Source organism: Oryctolagus cuniculus, chromosome 1 (assembly GCF_051225735.1).
Source record: "Oryctolagus cuniculus isolate XC-2025 breed Fujian yellow rabbit chromosome 1, ASM5122573v1, whole genome shotgun sequence".
Taxonomy (NCBI): Eukaryota; Metazoa; Chordata; class Mammalia; order Lagomorpha; family Leporidae; genus Oryctolagus; species Oryctolagus cuniculus.
In genome coordinates, this window is record NC_142867.1 from 111,442,548 (window position 1) to 111,459,213 (window position 16,666).

General features: G+C 60.5%; 1 protein-coding gene and 1 long non-coding RNA gene across 7 annotated transcripts in view; one reads left to right on the forward strand and one right to left on the reverse strand.

The window, feature by feature from the left end:
- Positions 1–7,057: 7,057 nt before the first annotated feature.
- The window catches only part of BCL9L (BCL9 like), a 37,104-nt gene continuing 27,495 nt past the window's right edge, over positions 7,058–16,666 (forward strand). For 2 of the 5 annotated variants that reach the window (XM_070079467.2, XM_070079475.2), the window contains exons 1-2: positions 7,059–8,237; positions 13,925–13,969. The gene's annotated coding sequence lies outside the window, so the exon portion shown is untranslated. Of the gene's footprint in view, positions 8,238–13,924; positions 13,977–16,666 lie in introns of all 5 variants that reach the window. The other 3 variants (XM_070079473.2, XM_070079474.2, XM_070079481.2) reach the window with 3 other exon arrangements.
- Positions 8,244–13,909, reverse strand: LOC149128555 (uncharacterized). Of its 2 annotated transcripts, none has more exons than XR_016234862.1 (3): positions 11,877–13,909; positions 10,298–10,400; positions 8,244–9,750 (listed from the first exon to the last, which is right to left on the reverse strand). It is a non-coding gene; the product is annotated as an uncharacterized LOC149128555 (long non-coding RNA). The 2 variants fall into 2 exon arrangements; XR_016234860.1 differs by lacking the exon at positions 11,877–13,909 and adding an exon at positions 11,575–11,820.

Sequence of the window (16,666 nt, forward strand, 5' to 3'; positions counted from 1 at the left end):
TGCCGGTTTTGTCCCGGTTGCCCCTCTTCCAGGCCAGCTCTCTGCTGTAGCCTGGGAGTGCAGTGGAAGATGGCTCAAGTGCTTGGGCCCTCCACCCGCATGGGAGACCGGGAGGAAGCACCTGGCTCCTGGCTTTAGATTGGCGCAGTGCGCTGGCCGTAGCAGCCATTTGGGGAGTGAACCAATGGAAGGAAGACCTTTCTCTCTCTCTCTCTCTCACTGTCTAACTCTGCCTGTCCAAAAAAAAAAAAAAATTTTTTTTTTTTACTTAGTGGCCCAGTGGGTTAAGCTGCTGCCTGCAATGCCGGCATCCTGTATGAGCACCAGTTGGAAACCTGGTTGCTCCACTTTGGTTCCAGCTCCCTGCTAATGTGCCTGGGAAGGCAGCAGCAGATGGCCCAAGTGATTGGGCCCCTGCCACCCACGTGGGAGACCTGGATGGAGTTTCTGGTTCCTGGCTTTGGACTAGCCCAGCCCTTGCCATTATGGCCATATGGAGAGTGAACCAACAGATGGAAGATCTCTCTCTCTCCCCGTAACTCTGCCTTTCATAAAATAAAATCTTTAAATTTTTAAAAATTTATTTGAAAGGCAGATTGAGTGGCAGAGACTTGAGCACTAGAGCCATCTGCTGTCTTCCCAGGTGCATCAGCGGGGAACTGGATAGGAACAGGAGCAGCCAGATTCCAGTGGGTGCTCTATATGGGATCTGGCATCTCAAGTGGAGGCCTGACCCACTGTGCCACAACACTGGCCTCAGAGCTGTATCTTTTTTTTTTTTTTTAAAGATTTATTGATTTGAAAGGCAGAGTTACACATTATAGAAAGAGAAGGAGAGACAGAGAGAGAGAGATCATTCATCCACTGGTTCACTCCCCAAATAGACAAGGCTGGAGCTGGGCCAGTCCAAAGGCAGGATCCAGGAGCTTCCTCTGGGTCTCCCACATGGGTGCAGGGGCCCAAGCACTAAGGCCATTCTCTGCTGCCTTCCCAGGTGCATCAGCAGAGAGCTGGATTGGAAGTGGAGCAGCCAGGACTTGAACCTTGGAAGTGGAGCAGCCAGAACTCGAGCTGGTGCCCATATGGGATGCCAGCACCGCAGGCAGCAGGCAGCCTTACCTGCTACGCCACAGCACTGGCCCCAACCTTTTAAAAACTCTTCCTGAACTGGGATTTCAACTTACCAGTGCCCCAGGGGTTATGAGAAGTTAAAGATCTTTGCACAAATATTTTTGAAAATTTTATTTATTTGAGAGAGAGAACACTCTTGTCTGCTGGTTCACTGTACAACAGTCAAGGCTGTCCCAGAGCTGTAGGTGGCAAGGATCCCACTACTGGGGCCATTACTGCCCCCTCCCAAGGTCGCGTGAGCAGGGAGCTGAAACCAGGAGCAGGAGACAGGCACCCCACGTGAGACCCAAGCATCCCAGCCTGCGTCTTAACCATCAGCCTGGGAGCCAGCCCCAGGTTACGGTTCCTGGCAGGTGAAGACATGAGGCCCAGGGAGGTTAATCAGTTTGCCTGAGGCCACAGAGCAGGCTTCAGGCTGCCTGGGGCTCAGTACATGCCTGCCCCCGCTTTGTGCACAGTCCAGAGATGCCTCTTGGGAGCCAGTGAGCGACATGCACGTGAATAGGGTCGTGATGAGGGGGCAAAAAGGGGCCTGGGAGACGGGAGGTTTCTGAGCACCCTTTCAGGCTGGGGGAGGGGAGGGGTCGATGTCCAGATTGCCTTCCCAGATCCTCTGGCCGCCCAGGGCAATAAGCCAGACACAGGAAGAAGTCCAGTGGAACGCTGGATACCAGAGGCCCAGTGGTGTTGTGGAAGAGTCTGGATGGGGTATTAGGAGGCCTGGGGACTTCTGCCAGCTGTCACTTCCCAGCCACGTGATTTTTTTTTTTTTTTTTTTTTGACAGGCAGAGTGGACAGTGACAGAGACAGAGAGAAAGGTCTTCCTTTACCGCTGGTTCACCCTCCAATGGCCGCTGCAGCCAGCACACCACGCTGATCTGAAGCCAGGAGCCAGGTGCTTCTCCTGGTCTCCCATGCAGGTGCAGGGCCCAAGGATTTGGGCCATCCTCCACTGCACTCCCGGGGCACAGCAGAAAGCTGGCCTGGAAGAGGGGCAACCGGGACAGAATCCGGCGCCCCGACCAGGACTAGAACCCGGTGTGCCGGCGCCGCAGGTGGAGGATCAGCCTATTGAGCCACAGCGCCGGCCGTCACGTGATTTTACCCAAGTCCCTTCCCCATCTTTTGCAAGTAGCAGCTCTACAGTACTGCATATAAGAGCAAATTCATGCAGCAACTAAGCATGTCCTGTGGGCACTGTCCCCCAGCCTTCAGTTAAGGGCACGAATTCAATGTTCCCAGCACCCAGAACAACCAAGGTGGGGCGTCGGGCAAGCAGAGGTGCCTGGCTGTGACTTCCTCAGGGGCCCTGCTCCGGTTTATGAACTCCGTCCTCCCAAGTGGACTGGAGCCAAGCAGTTTTCTCTCTCTCTAGCTTGCCATTTAATCTCTCTCTGCAGGGTGAAGAAGGCCTTGCAGACACACTCACTCCTTTGTACATGTTAAGAGACAGAGGCCCGGCGAGAGGGAGTGCCTAGGCCAAGGTCACATGTACTGGACTCCCAGGCCAGCCTCCTCCTGGAATGTGGATTGAATGGATGAGAAATGGGTTGTGTGGGAATGCAGCCCCACAGGTCTCTGGCTGAGACCTCTTGCTGGGCTCCTGCTCTGTCTGGAGGCCCCCAGCGACATGCACCACCTGCCTGAACAGAACCACACCCATGGCTGGAAGAAGTCTCCGCTCCGATGTCATTCCCTGTTCTGGGGTCCCAAGTCTGGGACATAGATCTCCCCTGAGTGTGCCCAAGCCCTCATCACACTGAGTTGAGCCTGCCTGTTACTGGCTGTCAGTCTCCAACCAGGCTGTGAGGGGGGCCAGGACCTCATATGTCTTGTCACAAGCATAAGCAGTGCCCAGCACATGGTAGGACTAAATGGGCGGAGTTGGTCAGGGGAGGGGAAGGCAAACGTTGAGTCGGGTATGGCGACCTGTAGGGGCAGCACTGCCCGCACAGGAGATCTGAGAGGGAGGCGGGCAGGGGAGTGAGTGAGGCAACGGCCTGGCCCTGGGTGACCGTGGGCTCTGCCAATCTGGGAGGGCTGTTGGGGAGAAAGGCAGTGGTTGTGAGCACCCACAATCCCTCAGGGGGGATCTTTTGATGATCTGAACCCAGAAGGCCGCTTGGTTGGAGGGCGGGAAGCTCCAGGGGACAGGACTGCCAGTGAGAGCTTTGAAGCCGGCCAGGGCTTTGCAGGATTCTGGGGTCTGGAGGCATGTGAGCTGGAGGCGGGCCTGGGCCGCAGAAAGGAGAGGCGGATGCAACTCCCTCGCGTCCCTGTCTATTAGATGGCGACTTCGGAGGGCATGGCCTGCATCCTCTGTGTTCTTTCTGCCCGGCTCCAGGTTGTCTGGGCACCTGGGACGCGCGGCGCGGAGTTGCTAGGGCAGGGATCTGTTGGGAGTGGCTGGGGCAGTCCGCTGTGTGGGACAGCAAGGTTAGGGGTCCTGCGAGCTCCCTTCTTCCTCCCCGGAGAGCTCTCCCTCCCTCGGACGGTGCAGTTCTCAGGGAAGGACCCTCTAGCTGTCCCCAACGTCCTTGCGCGAATCCCCACGTGAGCATGTTTTTGCCAGCGGCTGCTAAGCCAGGTCTAGCCACCAGGGGGCAAGAGAAAAAAAACGAGCCGTCCTTAAGGTCAGTGTCCCTCCTCTTCCCACCCACACGCACCTGACGGCCAAGGTGGGCGGGACCACACCTGGCTTTCACGTAGAGCCGGCTAGCTCCGTTAACCCCTTCCGGCCGAGTCCGAGGCGTCTCCCTCAGGCAGAGTCGTTCCCACAAGAATTCGGGGGTGCACATCTGACAGGGGAGGGGCTGGGGCAGGGTGAGGTCAGGGTCTCCGGGGGAGACTGGCACTCTCCGCCCCTGGGGATGGCCGGAAAGGTGGAAGAACCCCGCTGGGGGGCGAGCGAGGCGGGAGCTGTGGTCACCTGCGCGGGGCCTCGGCGGCGGACGCGGGGGAGAACGCCGAGGCTGCTAGGGCACCCAGACTCGCGGGCTCCCCTCGCCGTCGCGCTGCCGGGGGCCTGGGCCGCAGTCAGCGGTCGGGGCGGGGAGAAGGAGGGCAGACACAGGGCGGAGGGAGAGACGCGGAGAGTGCGAGCTGGGCGGGGAGGCCGTTCAGGGTGCGCCGGGGAGCCCGCTGGGGCCGGGGTCTGCGCGGGACAGCCTTTCCCGGCCCTAACCTGCCCGAGTTCCGGGCCACCAGGTGTTCAGCTGCGGGCGGGAGCGGGGTCCGGAGCCCCTCTCCCACAGCGTCCCCACCCCGGAGTCCGCCAGGCTGGGACGCAAGGAGTTAAGTCTGCCCGCAATCTGCAAGACTGGAGCCGGGGAGGGGGAGGAGGCCGCAGAGGAGGGGGGCAGAGAGGAGAAGGGGGAAGCAGACAGCAGGGAGACAGCGCCAGGAGCCCCCTCCCCGGGGACCTGGCCCCTGGGCCCCCAGCCCCAAAAGAGGCCCTGCCCTCCGCGGGGTCGCGCTCTCCTCCCCCGCCCTGCCCCCGCCCCGCAGCTTTGTGTCCCCGGGAGGGTGGGCTGCAGGATTTCCAGCCAAGCCTTGGCTGCCTGCTCAGTTTTTCCAAACCCTCCAGTCGGGGAAGGCGGGAGCCCTGTCAGGATAAGAGTCCCCCCCCCCCCCGCCCCGGCCGGCCCCTCGCCCAGCCCCCGCGGCGTCTCCGAACTCCTCTCCCTCTCCGACCCTGGCCTCAGCGCCCTCTGGCCCCACCTTTACTGGCTCCCGAGTTCCAAGTTCAAGTTGGAGGGGGCCAGGTGGGTCCCACAGTCTGAGAGAGGCGCTGGCGAAGCCACCCGACCGCAGGCGAGACCCTGAGACCTTGCGGGGCGCCGGCCCGGCTGCCAGCCTGGCGCCCGCCGCGCCTCGGGACTCGGCCTCTGGGCCATCTGGGGGCCCGGGGTCTCCCGCCGGGGCGGCGGCGCAGCAGGCTCTGCGCGGCAGGTGCCAGGCCCCGGGGCAGGCTCCGAGGAGGGGCGCTGGCACGGGGCTGCCCGGCAATTCTGTTATGTAATCATCACCCTCCGTCGGGAAGCCAGGCAGCTGGAGAGAGTGGGGGACGCCAGGAGGCCCGGTCCGCTCTTCCTCCAGGGCCCGGGAGGCGTCGCCAGCAAGATGGGGGTGTGGGAGCAGCCCAGCCGTGAGAGGATGTGGGGGTCGAGGGGCAAGTGAGGGGCTCCGGGCGATCCGGCGGCGGCCCCGCAAGCCCCGCCCCCAGCACGCTGACGGACAGCGCCCTGAGCCAATGACTGCGGTCGCTGTGGGGCTCGCGGTTAACTCTTTCTTGGGCGCCCGGTTGTTTGATGGGATAGTCCCTTACCGGGAACGGTCCTCACGGCCTGGAGCCCTCGCGTCTTCCCTGGCTTGTGCGCGGGGCCAGTGAGGGGAACCGACCGGGCAGCCGTGCGCCCCAGCCACGCCGGGCACTCGGGGTGCCCCATCTCAGACGCTCTGCAGGCCCTAAGTAAGCGTGACAGGTGTGCGCGCCCCAGTTTCCAGCGAGGCGTCGCGTGGCGCTGGCACCCCCCACTCGCTGACACACCTGTGACACCCCTCGTGACTCAGTGACACACAGATACACCGAAATCGCCGCGGTTCCCCCGCTCGCCAGTAGAGGGAGCCGCTCGATTCCCGCCGCGGGCTGCCCTCAGCCTGTCTGCTTTGGCTCCTCGCTCTCTCCCGGGTCCCACCCAGAACTCGTGGCTGCCCCCAGTCCGCTCGGCATCCCAACCTGGAGCCTACGCTGGGGCAGTGAGTCACAGCCCCACCCAGGGGAGCGCTCTACATGGCCGCTCCCCAGGACGGGCGCACCGTATGTAAGAGACCCCCTTAGAACCTAGCCATCACGCACCCCTACAAACCCCGGTTTCTGGGCCTATGAGGAACAGGCTCGTGCCAAGGGCATCATATGACCACGTGGCTGGTCATGTATGTAATGCAAGACTGTGCGTGCGCTCTTCTAGAAGCATCCTGTTTGAGAACTGTGGCCTGTATTATCCTCCAGGGACGCCGCAGAGAGAAGAAATTGACGCCTGTTTCCACGGACCAGGCACTAGTGTAGGTGCTGGGATCTCCCACAGCAGAGCTCCGCCTCTCCGGACCTCGGTTCTCTTTTCCTCCCACCTGGTAGGATCGTGCTGCTCCCACCCGTGACCTAACGCGGTGCGTGCACAGCAGTCAGCAGGCACTTGTAAAGTTCTCTTCGTGGATCAAAGCAGGATCCTGCCACTGTGTGCATGAAAGGACTTTGCAGACTGTGATGTGTCAGACACAAGCTGGGCTGGGTGGGTGGAGGTCGTCTTTCCAGGTCGGCCTCCCCCGAGCTTGCCCAGTGCCCGGCGGCTCGCACCGTGGATGCATCAGATCCTGAAGTCCTGTTGTGAGGAGCACAGAGGCCCCAGGGAGTCTTTGGTGGCGACCAGACACGGGCTCAGGGGAAGGAGTTCCAGCATCTGGGTCCTGGGTGGGGTAAAGATGTGACAGGGGTCAGAAGGCAGGGAGGTCAGTGAGGGCTGGAGACCCCGGGAGACCGTCCGTGCGGAGTGGCAGGGGAGCAGCAATTAAATACACTTGCTGGTATCCAAAGCAAGTTTCCAAAGCACGAGGAAACGCTTGTCACCTGGTGATCATTCCAGGGAGGAGGGGTCGAGACCAGTAGGATGGAGGGAAAGTGACTTGGGATAGGGAGATGGAAATTCTAGCTCTGGACTCGCCACTTTCTAGTGTAACCCCCCCCCCCCAGTAAGTCCTTCGGTAAGGCCCGCCTCAGTCTCCTCACCTGTGTAATGGGACCATATGCTTTCAAAAAGTGCTTTACAGTTCCTTTTGCATTGCATCCACGGTGCAATAGGGCGCGTGTGTGTGATTGAAAGAGAGAGACTGACACTTGGAGGTTAGGAGCCAGCTCTTTTGAGAAGACAAAGGTTTCACTTCCACAATTTCTCAGCATCCACTCAGCTTTGCTGAGGACCGAGATGAAAATGATCATCTGTGTCCTCCAGGACCTCATGGTCCACCAGGAGACACACGAATAAGGAGATGCTCAGCGCATCCTGGATGCGGGTGGGTACAGGAGCAGAGGGGACCCAGAGCTGGGTGCGCGCGGGTGTCCAGGCAACCCCCACTCCTACCAATCAGGGCAGACTGGAGGCCAGGCTTGTCAAATCTCTCCTGAGCCGAGCCTGGGATGCTCCTCCCCTGCTCGGGAGTGGGGAGGAGAGGAGGGCCAGAGCCCCCCTCCCCGCCCCCGGGCCAACCTGCCTCCCGCTAGCCGGCCGGGCGCCTTACCGAGTCAGACCGCTGGGAGGCTGGGGGAGCCGGCTCGGGCGAGGAGGCGAGCGAGATGGGGGAGCTCTTATTTTGACAGGGGCCTCTCCGGGCTCTGGTATGAAGGCAGAAGGAGGCAGCCAGAGAGCCCCGATGCTTATTCAGGCTGGGGAGAGGAGCCGAGCGGAGGGGCGAGCGAGGCTCCGGCAGCGCAGGGGAGCCCGGGGAGGCGGCGGCGCGCGGCGGAGCCAGTGGCCGGACATGCCCCGGACTCGGGGCCGCTGCACCACCGCCGCCGCCCGGAGCCAGCCGGCCGGACGCCCGCACGCCTGGGTCCCCCGGCGCCGCGCCGCCAGGGGGCTGCGACCCGGACCCTCGGCGTCCGACCAACAATAAGCGCCCAGACAGCCCCCTCCCCGCCCCGTGCCCGCCGTCCCCGCGGGCCTCGGGGAAAGTGAAAGGAAGAGGCGAAGGAAGGAAGGAAGGAAGGAAGGGAGGAGGAGCAGGAGCCGGAGCCCTGAGGTTCGGGGCCGAGACCCCAGCCCCGAGCCCCGGCCCGGGCGGGTGCGCGCACTCTCCCGCCGCTGCCCGGCGCCCACGACCATGCTCCGCAGTTGGGAGGCAGGAACCCAGGCGCCCCGCGATTCCCGGACACCCTCTCCCGGGCCGGGCTGGGATTGAGATCAAGGCGTCCAGGATCAAAAGATCACCGCCTGCCCGCCCTCTCCGCACCTCCAACTGTGAATCAGAAGGACCCCAAGCCACCCACCGACCCTGACCTGGTCATGGCGTCCAGCTCCGGCCTGGCGTGAGGACCACCGGACCCGCGCGAGGTGAGGGGTGGGTTGGGGGCGAGGGCGAAAGTCATGCCAGGCCAGCAGAGGTGCGAAGAAGAGAGCACCAGTTTGAATTGGGGAGGGGGAAACACAGACTGATTGTCTCTTGCCTGCTGGCACACACTCCCAGGCTGTTTAAGGGGTGGGGGACACCCCCAGGGCCGGCAGAGGCTACTCTTGGGCACCCCATCAGGTTGGCAGCCCCAGAGCCCAGAGAGGAGGGCTTAGGGGCAGCAGGGGGACCCTGCCACCCTAGCGCAGAGAACAAGGCCGGCCTTGGGCCAGCTGGAGCGGGGAACCCTGCCCTGGGGGCTTCTGGGAGATGTAGTCCCCTCCCAGGCTCCCCCATCCCGTGGGTCTCAGCACCCCAGCCCTCCTCCCCTGGGCTGCAGAGCCAGTGGAAGGAGGTGGGTTAGGATTGGGGGAGCGCCGGGGCCACCCTCTGCCCCTAGCCACTGCCTGTGAGCAGCAGAGCCTGTGGCTGCTGGGGATTCTGAGTGGTGTGGGCTTGGCTGGGGGTGGGGGTGGGGGTAGGGCAGTCCCACAGTTCCTTGGAGGTGTCCCCACACTGCTGAAGGGAGGGGGCCCCTGCCTTGGTCCACAGGGGTCCTTGGGGAGGAGAATGTGGGGGAGAGAAGTGAGACTCCACAGGAGGGGGGACGACCCATCCCTGCGCTGCCCGGAGAGGCCAGGTCTGCCCCACTCTCCTCCCTCGTGGGGGCTGAGGAAGACACGAGTGCTCAGAAGCGGGGCGGCTGGAAGGTGTCTGCGCCAAGCAGCGGAGCCCCGCTCGGCTTCTGTCTGTCTGTCCAGCTTCCTTCCTTCCGGGTTGTGCTGACACCCCCTCCCTCCTCCTCCTCCTGTCTGCCTGCTGCTTGGGGTGTGTGTTTGTGTCTGTGTCTGGGGGACGGCTGCTGCCAGGAGGAAGAGTGTTGCCCTGGGAAGGGGGCTCCCGGGCCCCCTCGGTCTTTCGCCTTCCCTCCCAGGCTCCGCGGACCCTTCCCGTAGGAGGGCCAGCTGCGCACTGTACCTGCTACAACCCTGCGACCGGCCCTGAGCAGCTCTCTCCAAGAGAGACCTCTGGGGCGGGCAGGCGGGCTTCCACTGCCTGCTTCTCCCCTCTCCCTAGCTCTCCAAGGAGCAGCTACTTTTTCCTGACCTGGGCCACCGGCTCCTCTGCTGGCCCCCAGTGTAGGCTGGGCTGTCTCCTCTGGGTCAGGACCACAATTTCATGGCCCCAGGGGAAGAGCAGGCTCGGGCCCTGTCTTCCTGGTGTCACTCCAGAGGTCCTGCTGGTAGAAGCCTCAGGACAGAGGGAGAATGGGGCAGGGAGGGAGACAGGGCATCTGGTGTCAGAAAGGTGCTGGCTCCCGGGGGTGGGGGCCTCTGCCTCCTTGGCCCTGGAGGACCAGGCCTTGGAGGCCAGCGTCTGGCCACCTCTTTCGGGGTTCTCTGCTTACCTGCGTGGATCCTGGTGGAGCTGGGCTAGGGGTTCGTGTTGAGAAGGATGCTGGGGAGGGGTGGAATATCTTTCATCTTGAATCTACAGTGACTCTTGTGCCCAGGGTAGCAGGGTCCCGTGGCTAGAGACAGTCTCTAATTATGGCTATGACAGGGCCCTGGGGGGCTGCTGGTGCACTGAGGCTGGCCAGCCAGTGGTGAGCACACCGGTGGTGATCTGGGACCTAGTGACCCTGCATTGGGCCCCCATGACCCTGCTGAGCTCCTAGCTCCTGGGTTATGGAGGAGTCTTGGGCAGTGTACTCAATGTCCATGACCAAGTCCATGACCAAGGCCAGAGACCTGGCGGGTGGCAGTGTCGACTCAGCAAGGGCTGGAACGCTTGGCACCTGCTTTAGATTAAAGGGGGGCTGCCTGCCGGGGTAGGGGGTGGGGAGCGGCTAGGATGGAGCTCAGTGGAGACCAGGAGTGGGGTGGGAGAGCAGCACCTAGGTGGCAGACAGCAGCAGCTCTGGCAGGAGTGGAGGGAACCAACAGTCACCCAGGCCTGCAGCCTCCCCCCAGGGAGTCTAAGAGGAAGGGCCGGGGGTACCCACCTACTGCTTCTGGCACCACAGGCTGCGGTCCAGTCCCAGAGCCCCGAGGCAGCTCCTGGGAGCCAGGGTGTCTGTATCCAGGCTTTCCAGGATCAGCAGAGGCCTGCAAGGGGGGGGGGGGCGCACTTTGGGCTTCCTGCTGCCTTGCTGCTGGGTCACTCATCCCGGGCTTCCTGGTTGCTGAGACTGGGGCGCCGGCAGGGCCTGGGCACCCAGGGTTGACAGGGAACGGCACCCTGGGCTTTCTTGTACCAGAGCCCTGGGCACTGCCCGGGTGCTGACCTGGGGGAGAGGGTGGAGGGGGATGGCACCGTGGGAAAGTGGGCAGCCGTGGGAGCCAAGCGGGCACAGGCTGGGTGCCGCGGGCAGGGAGCCTCTGCCAGGCCCGCTCTCCCTGGGGTGGGGCCGACTGTTCCAAGGACTGGCTCAACCTGTTGTACGCCTGGCTGCTCCGGCTTGGCATCTGTGCCCCTGCCTGCCAGCTCCAACAGCTGCCCACCCAGAGCCAGCCTGTGGGACCTTGAGAGAGGAGGCCCCCACTGGCCAGAGGGGCTCAGCCGGGGCTCAGCCCGGGCTGGGAGAGGGGTCCTGAGTTTCCTCAAGCCCGTCCTCTAAGTCCCGTCCTCTAAGTCCCGGAGCTGGAGCCAGGGGGCTGGGCGGCCAGGACCAGGGGCTCAGCGGCTCAGGGAAGAAGGGCCCCCGGCTGCACGGTAGCTCCTGAATGTCACTTGGACTGGTGGCCCTGAAGGCGGCCTGGAGTTACAGCCTGGAATCTCCTCCGCTGGGTGCCAGGGCCAGGCCTCCAGAGCCCCACCCCCAGCCTGGCCTGACCTCCCCTGGAGGTTGGGGGAGGGGCAGCAAGGGCATTCTGGCTGCCCTGGGAGGGGCGACTTCCTGGGTGCTGAGCGGATTGCCCTGACTCAGTCTCCCCCAGGGTCTACCCTCTCTCTGGAGGGGAAGGAAGCCTTGGGTGCCCATGGGACGCCCCCATCTTGCTCTGAGAGTGGAGAGCCCTGGAAAACCGGGGTCCCTGAGTCTTAGCTTTCAGCCCCCCCGGGGCTCTGCTGGCTGCTGGGGAAAAGGGGCCAGGGTGTTACTCTGGAGGGGAGAAGCTGGTCGCCACTGCTTTGATGGGGAAGGGGTACAGGCACGCCCCCCACCTCCTTGCTTTCCCTGTCCAGGGCCAGAGCCGGGGCCTCCCTGTGGCTTCCTCCCCAGCAGCCCAGGCCCTCCCTGTCCCTCCCTGCCCCTCCTTGCCCCTCCTTGCCCCTCCTGACCTTGGTGGCTCTTTCCAGGCCCCCTCCCCAGGGGCTGGGACTCCTCCCGTCCAGCCCCTGTCCTCCTGCAGTGCTCTGGGAAACAGGCTGCTGGCCTGTCTTCCCCTCCCCCCCTTGCTCTCCACCCGCCCCCTCTAAGCCTCAACTGGGAATGGCCCTGAATCCAGCATTTCCAGCATTTCGAAACCAGGATTGTTTTGAAATCCCTGAGCACTCCCCACCCGCCCGACTCCCCTCCCCACGCTGTGCCTTGCAAGGTTGCGTGTTTGAGTTTGTGCGCCAGCACGTGGCCCACGTACTACCTTGTGTGTGTCCGCGTGTGGGTGTCACTTCTGTGTGTCTCCTGAGCTCTCGGGTCTGCCTCCATGGTGTGGGAGTCCCTTTGGGTCTCAGGGGTCACTCCTGACGAGCTGGCGGTTGTTTCGCTGTGGCAGGGGCTGTGTGTGGGGAGTGTGTGCTGGCCGTGGCTCTCTGAGGTGTGTGCAGGGCTTTGCCCGTCCCTTCGCCTCTCTCCTCCTTCCTGGGAACATGGCTGGCGTGTGCGGTCACAGGTCTCCCACAGCGCCCTGGGACGCGCAGTCCTCTGCCTGTTGATAGGGACGTTTCCTGGCGTGGGGCCCAGGCTTCTGGCAGGTTCTGTGGTCCTTGAAGAGCGAGCGAGTGGGCCGTGGAGCAGGGAGACTGGGATACACCAGCTCGTGCCACCCCTTGTGGACACCCAGCACTTTGAGGTGTCCCCACCAGCCCCCTCCCCATTCTGTGTTCTGATGACATACAGGGGCAGGGCAGGGAACCGTCCACCCGTGGGGTTACTTGCTTCACAGAGGGCTTGGGGACAATTGTACAGACATTCAGGAATGCAGACCTCTCCAGCAAGGGACAAATACAAAACAAGACAGGACCCTCATATGTACAGCCCGTGGAGCAGCGAGAGGGGCCGCCTGCCACTGTAGCCCTGGGCCTGGAAAGTCCTTCCTGCTGTTTAACCTCCTTGCCTCTTGCTGCAGCCAGACAGTGATCTGCAGGAGGGGAGGAAGAGGGTGGGGTGGTTTAGCCAAGGCCAGGATGGTGATGATGGAGTTACATCTGCGAGGATAAAGGTGCTGGAAGCTTCATTATCATACTCAGTCTCCCATCCTGGGGTCCCAGGCTACGACTGGAGTATGTGAACAACTCAGTGCAGGAGAAGAGGGCCAGGACACCGGCTGTGGGGGCCCAGAGCCAGCGGAGGAAGCACAGGAGGTGGTCACAAGGAGAAGCTCTCCCTTTTACTCCCCCCGCAGCCCCTGGTCCCAGAGTGCAGAGGGAGGAAGGGAGGGGTAGAGGCACAGGTTGGTACAGTGCTCAGTGACCCGGCATGGGGAGTGCCTTGGCAAGGAATTTTCAGTTTGTTTCTCAATGTCTGTCTCTGAGACACGCACACACACGTCACTGCAGACACCTTCAGGAGATGAGCCCAGAAAAGTCACCCAGGTGGCCACGGGGCCGGCAGTGCCAGATGGGGCCTGTGGACCCAGCCGCGTGCTGGCAGATGCCCTGTGCTGCTTGCCCCCTAGCCTTGGAAGCCGAGCCCAGCTGCAGGCCCCCTGCCCAGCAACTCCAGCCTGGCTGGGAGCAGTAGGCTGGAGAGGGTTAAGTCTGGTTGGCAGGGACACCCCCCACCCCCACCCCCAGTGCAGTGAGAGAAAGGGAGGGGCGGTTAGCAGCTTGCTCTAGTTGGCTTCTCTCCCAGAATTCTTCGGAAAAGAACTCCCCTTTGACCCCCAGTACAAACTGAGCCCAGCCACCAGCCTCCCTCCGCCTGTCGTGGGGGCTTCAGCCAGCTCCCCTCTGCTGCCTCCCTGGGTCCTGGCCCTCCCACCCAAACCAGGGCCCCAGGCCTTCGTGTCTTAAGGGGACCAGGGCCCTAGCTGAGGAGCCATCATTGTGATGTTGGAGCCATAGCCATTCTTTTCCAGGGGTGGCTGGCCCTGGGAGCCCGGCTCCCCAGGTCCCCCCCAGTGCCCTCCCCTCTCAGGCCAGGCCATGGGAGTCCTCCGCCCCTCCTCTCTCCCTGTGGGGCCAAGCTCTTGGGAGCACGGAGGTCTTCCAGTGCCTTCTCCTTTCCTGCTTCCAGGATAGGGAGGGGGAGTGGCATGGTGGGGCAGCTGGGTCAGGCCTGGCTGCCAGCCAATCCACAGAAGTCCTGTTGGTGGTGGGGTGTCTGAGCAGCCCAGAGACTTCCTGGAGCTGCAGGCGGTGTGTACGTGTGTACATGTTTATGTGCTGGGTGTGGGGCTGGGGCCGGGCTGGGAGGAGCAGGGGCCTGGATTGCTGGTGGGAGCTTCCATCTGTGACCCTCTCTCCACAGGGAGCCCCCATCCCGAGCCTGAGCCTGACACCCACTAGTCCCGAGGTGAGAGGTCCGTGTGCTTGCGTGCGTCCTCCTCAGCCTCCTGCTCTGTCCGCAGTGGCCGCGTCACCCCGGCTTAGCCTCCTGCTCGGCTGTTTTGTCTTTGGGGCTCCCTCCTGGCTCTCTGTTCCCACTTCTCCCTTCGTTTCCCTCCCCCACCCCCCGGGGGGAGGCCTTCTGGGGCTGCCGCTGGGCCAGTAGCCTTCAACAACCTGGAACCTGGTTGCTTGGAGCTGGGAGTGGGGGCGGGGCTGGGTGGGCTGGGTCCAGCCCAACTCCTCTGGTTCCAGCCCTTCTCCAAGCTTAATGTCCTCCCTCCCCCTCCTCCCTGTCTCCTCCACCCCCATGGGAGGCGGGAGATTCAGCCTGATCACCCTGGAGGGCAAGGTACTATTTCCTGTTCCTCCCAAGTACTTGCTCCTTGCTCCCCTTATTGGCTTTGGCCCCCTCTGGCTGAGTCAAAGCCACCTCAGTGTGGTTTCTGCCCCGTGTAGGCAGAGGCGCACACCCACACAGACCCCCCCGACATGCACAGACACATGCACACACATGTATAGACATACATGCATAAGCAGACACACATACAGATACATATGCATAAGCTTGCACAATGCATAAGTTTACACACATGTAGACACACACATGCACAGATACACACACAGCAGACACACATGCACAGGCTCACACGCATATGCATAAGCAGACACTGTAGGACCCCAAAAGCGGTGTCCTCTTGTGACGACCCCAGAAACACAGACTCCAGACCAGACGATGCAATAGAGCAGGAGGTAATTTTTATTTCATTTGCGCAAATGGGCCCCCTGCTGCTGCAAGCAGCAAGCAAGCGAGAGGAGCCCCGAGCAGCTATCTCACACAGCTTTTAAGGGGCAAAACCACAAAATTAACATACCATAGGGTGGCGTAAGTTTATTGGGTAACTACAAGGGGAGGAGGTCGTCGAGGAGGAGGAGAGAACAGAAACCGGGGCTATGTGCCCTACGTGTCTAAGCTTGGACAAGGGGAGGGGGTCGTTGAAGAGCAGAAAGGGGTGGCTACGTGCCCTACGTGTCTCGCGGTTTCTTTGTTAAGCTTGAACAAGCACAGGGGAGGGGGCTTATGTGCATACCAGGATGTTCTGTCGCCCTTATCTCTGGCTAGTAGCCCTTATCTCTGGCTAGTAGCTATCTGCTTTCTCTGTGAACTTAGTTTACTCCCCATTTCCCAGGACTGTTTTATTAAGGCCATTTTATGGCGGCTCTCGGCCGCTCCTTTCATTCCCCCATTTTCTCTTTGAACTAATTTTAATCCTAAAATTGTGTGCCATTAATGAGGGGTTTCAATACGGTCACTGGTGGCCAGGGCTTGATACTGTTGCGCGAGGACTAATGCCAATGATCAGCAAGCCAGGCCTTAGCATGTGGGCCCATGGCCAGCCATGGGTCCCCACATCTCCTCCTTTTTTTTTTTATTAAATTGAGAATGGCCTCTGTCTTAGGTTGCCCTCAGTCATCTCTGTCCTTACCCGTCATCGGTAACTCTGGCAGCTTGGCCTAGAGCCCTGTCTTAGGTTGGTACAGGATGCTGAGCGTCTTACCCGTCTTTGAGTACCATTCCAGCCCAACATTAGGTGAGAGATGAAACATACAGCCAAATATCAATTATTTTGATTACAAAGGAGGCTTGGTACGAAGTTTTAAATGATGAATCTCAGTCCATTCATACTGTAGCGAAGTCAGCATAAAATGCAGAACACACAGAATACATCCCATACAAAGTAGGAAAAGCAGTAGCAGTCCAGCCAACATTAATAACCAATGAATCCATTGAAACCCTTCAAATGAATAGTGGGTTAGTAATAAACATATGTTGCATTTTACTCTTAAGTTTATCAATAACAGACTCTATATATGGCACATTGTTAGTAATGTTAAAATAACATCCCCCAGGTACAGATTTACAACTTATATGATTTTTTTAACAGCAAGTAATTGTTAGCTGCATGGCTTAAAAGCACTCCTGAGTGAACTTGATCCAATTCTTTGGCTATATTGGATAGCACAGTAGCAGTAAGATTGATTGCTTTGGTCACCAAACATGTAAGCCTTCATAGTCCACGATTATTTCCAAAAGCCAGTCCAGGAACACTTACTACTGATGCAGCCATGGCAAGGGCAGTGTCCTCTCCTATTAGGATGATTGTTATTGTAGTCTTCAGGTAAAGCACACCACTGCTCTATCCGCTGCTGTAAATACAGATGTTAGCATCAGGGCCACACGGCCCAGGGAGCAATTGCAGAAAGGCATGTTGGTTACACGGAAAAACCCATCCCTTAGGAGCCCTTGTCCCATACCAGTACTGGATCAGGTCCATTCCATTGATTGGTGATAGGATCCCTCCATTTTACCATTGCTCTTTTTACAGCTGTTTTTAAGCAGTTAGAATTTAACAGAGACATCAAGAGAACATAATAGATTACTTTAACTCATTGCTTTAACAGAGGATCAGATTTTGATTTTATGTCAAAGAAAATAACCAAAGATTTCTTCTTCCCATAACATTTTGCGACTTTCTCACACCTTCTGTAACTTGCTCAAACCTTTCTCTTCTCCCCCCCCTTTTATAAACAATTTTTACAAATCATATCCCTTTTTTATTTAAAAGTATCTCTTTCTTTTAACTTTCCTTATCAAGAACACGCT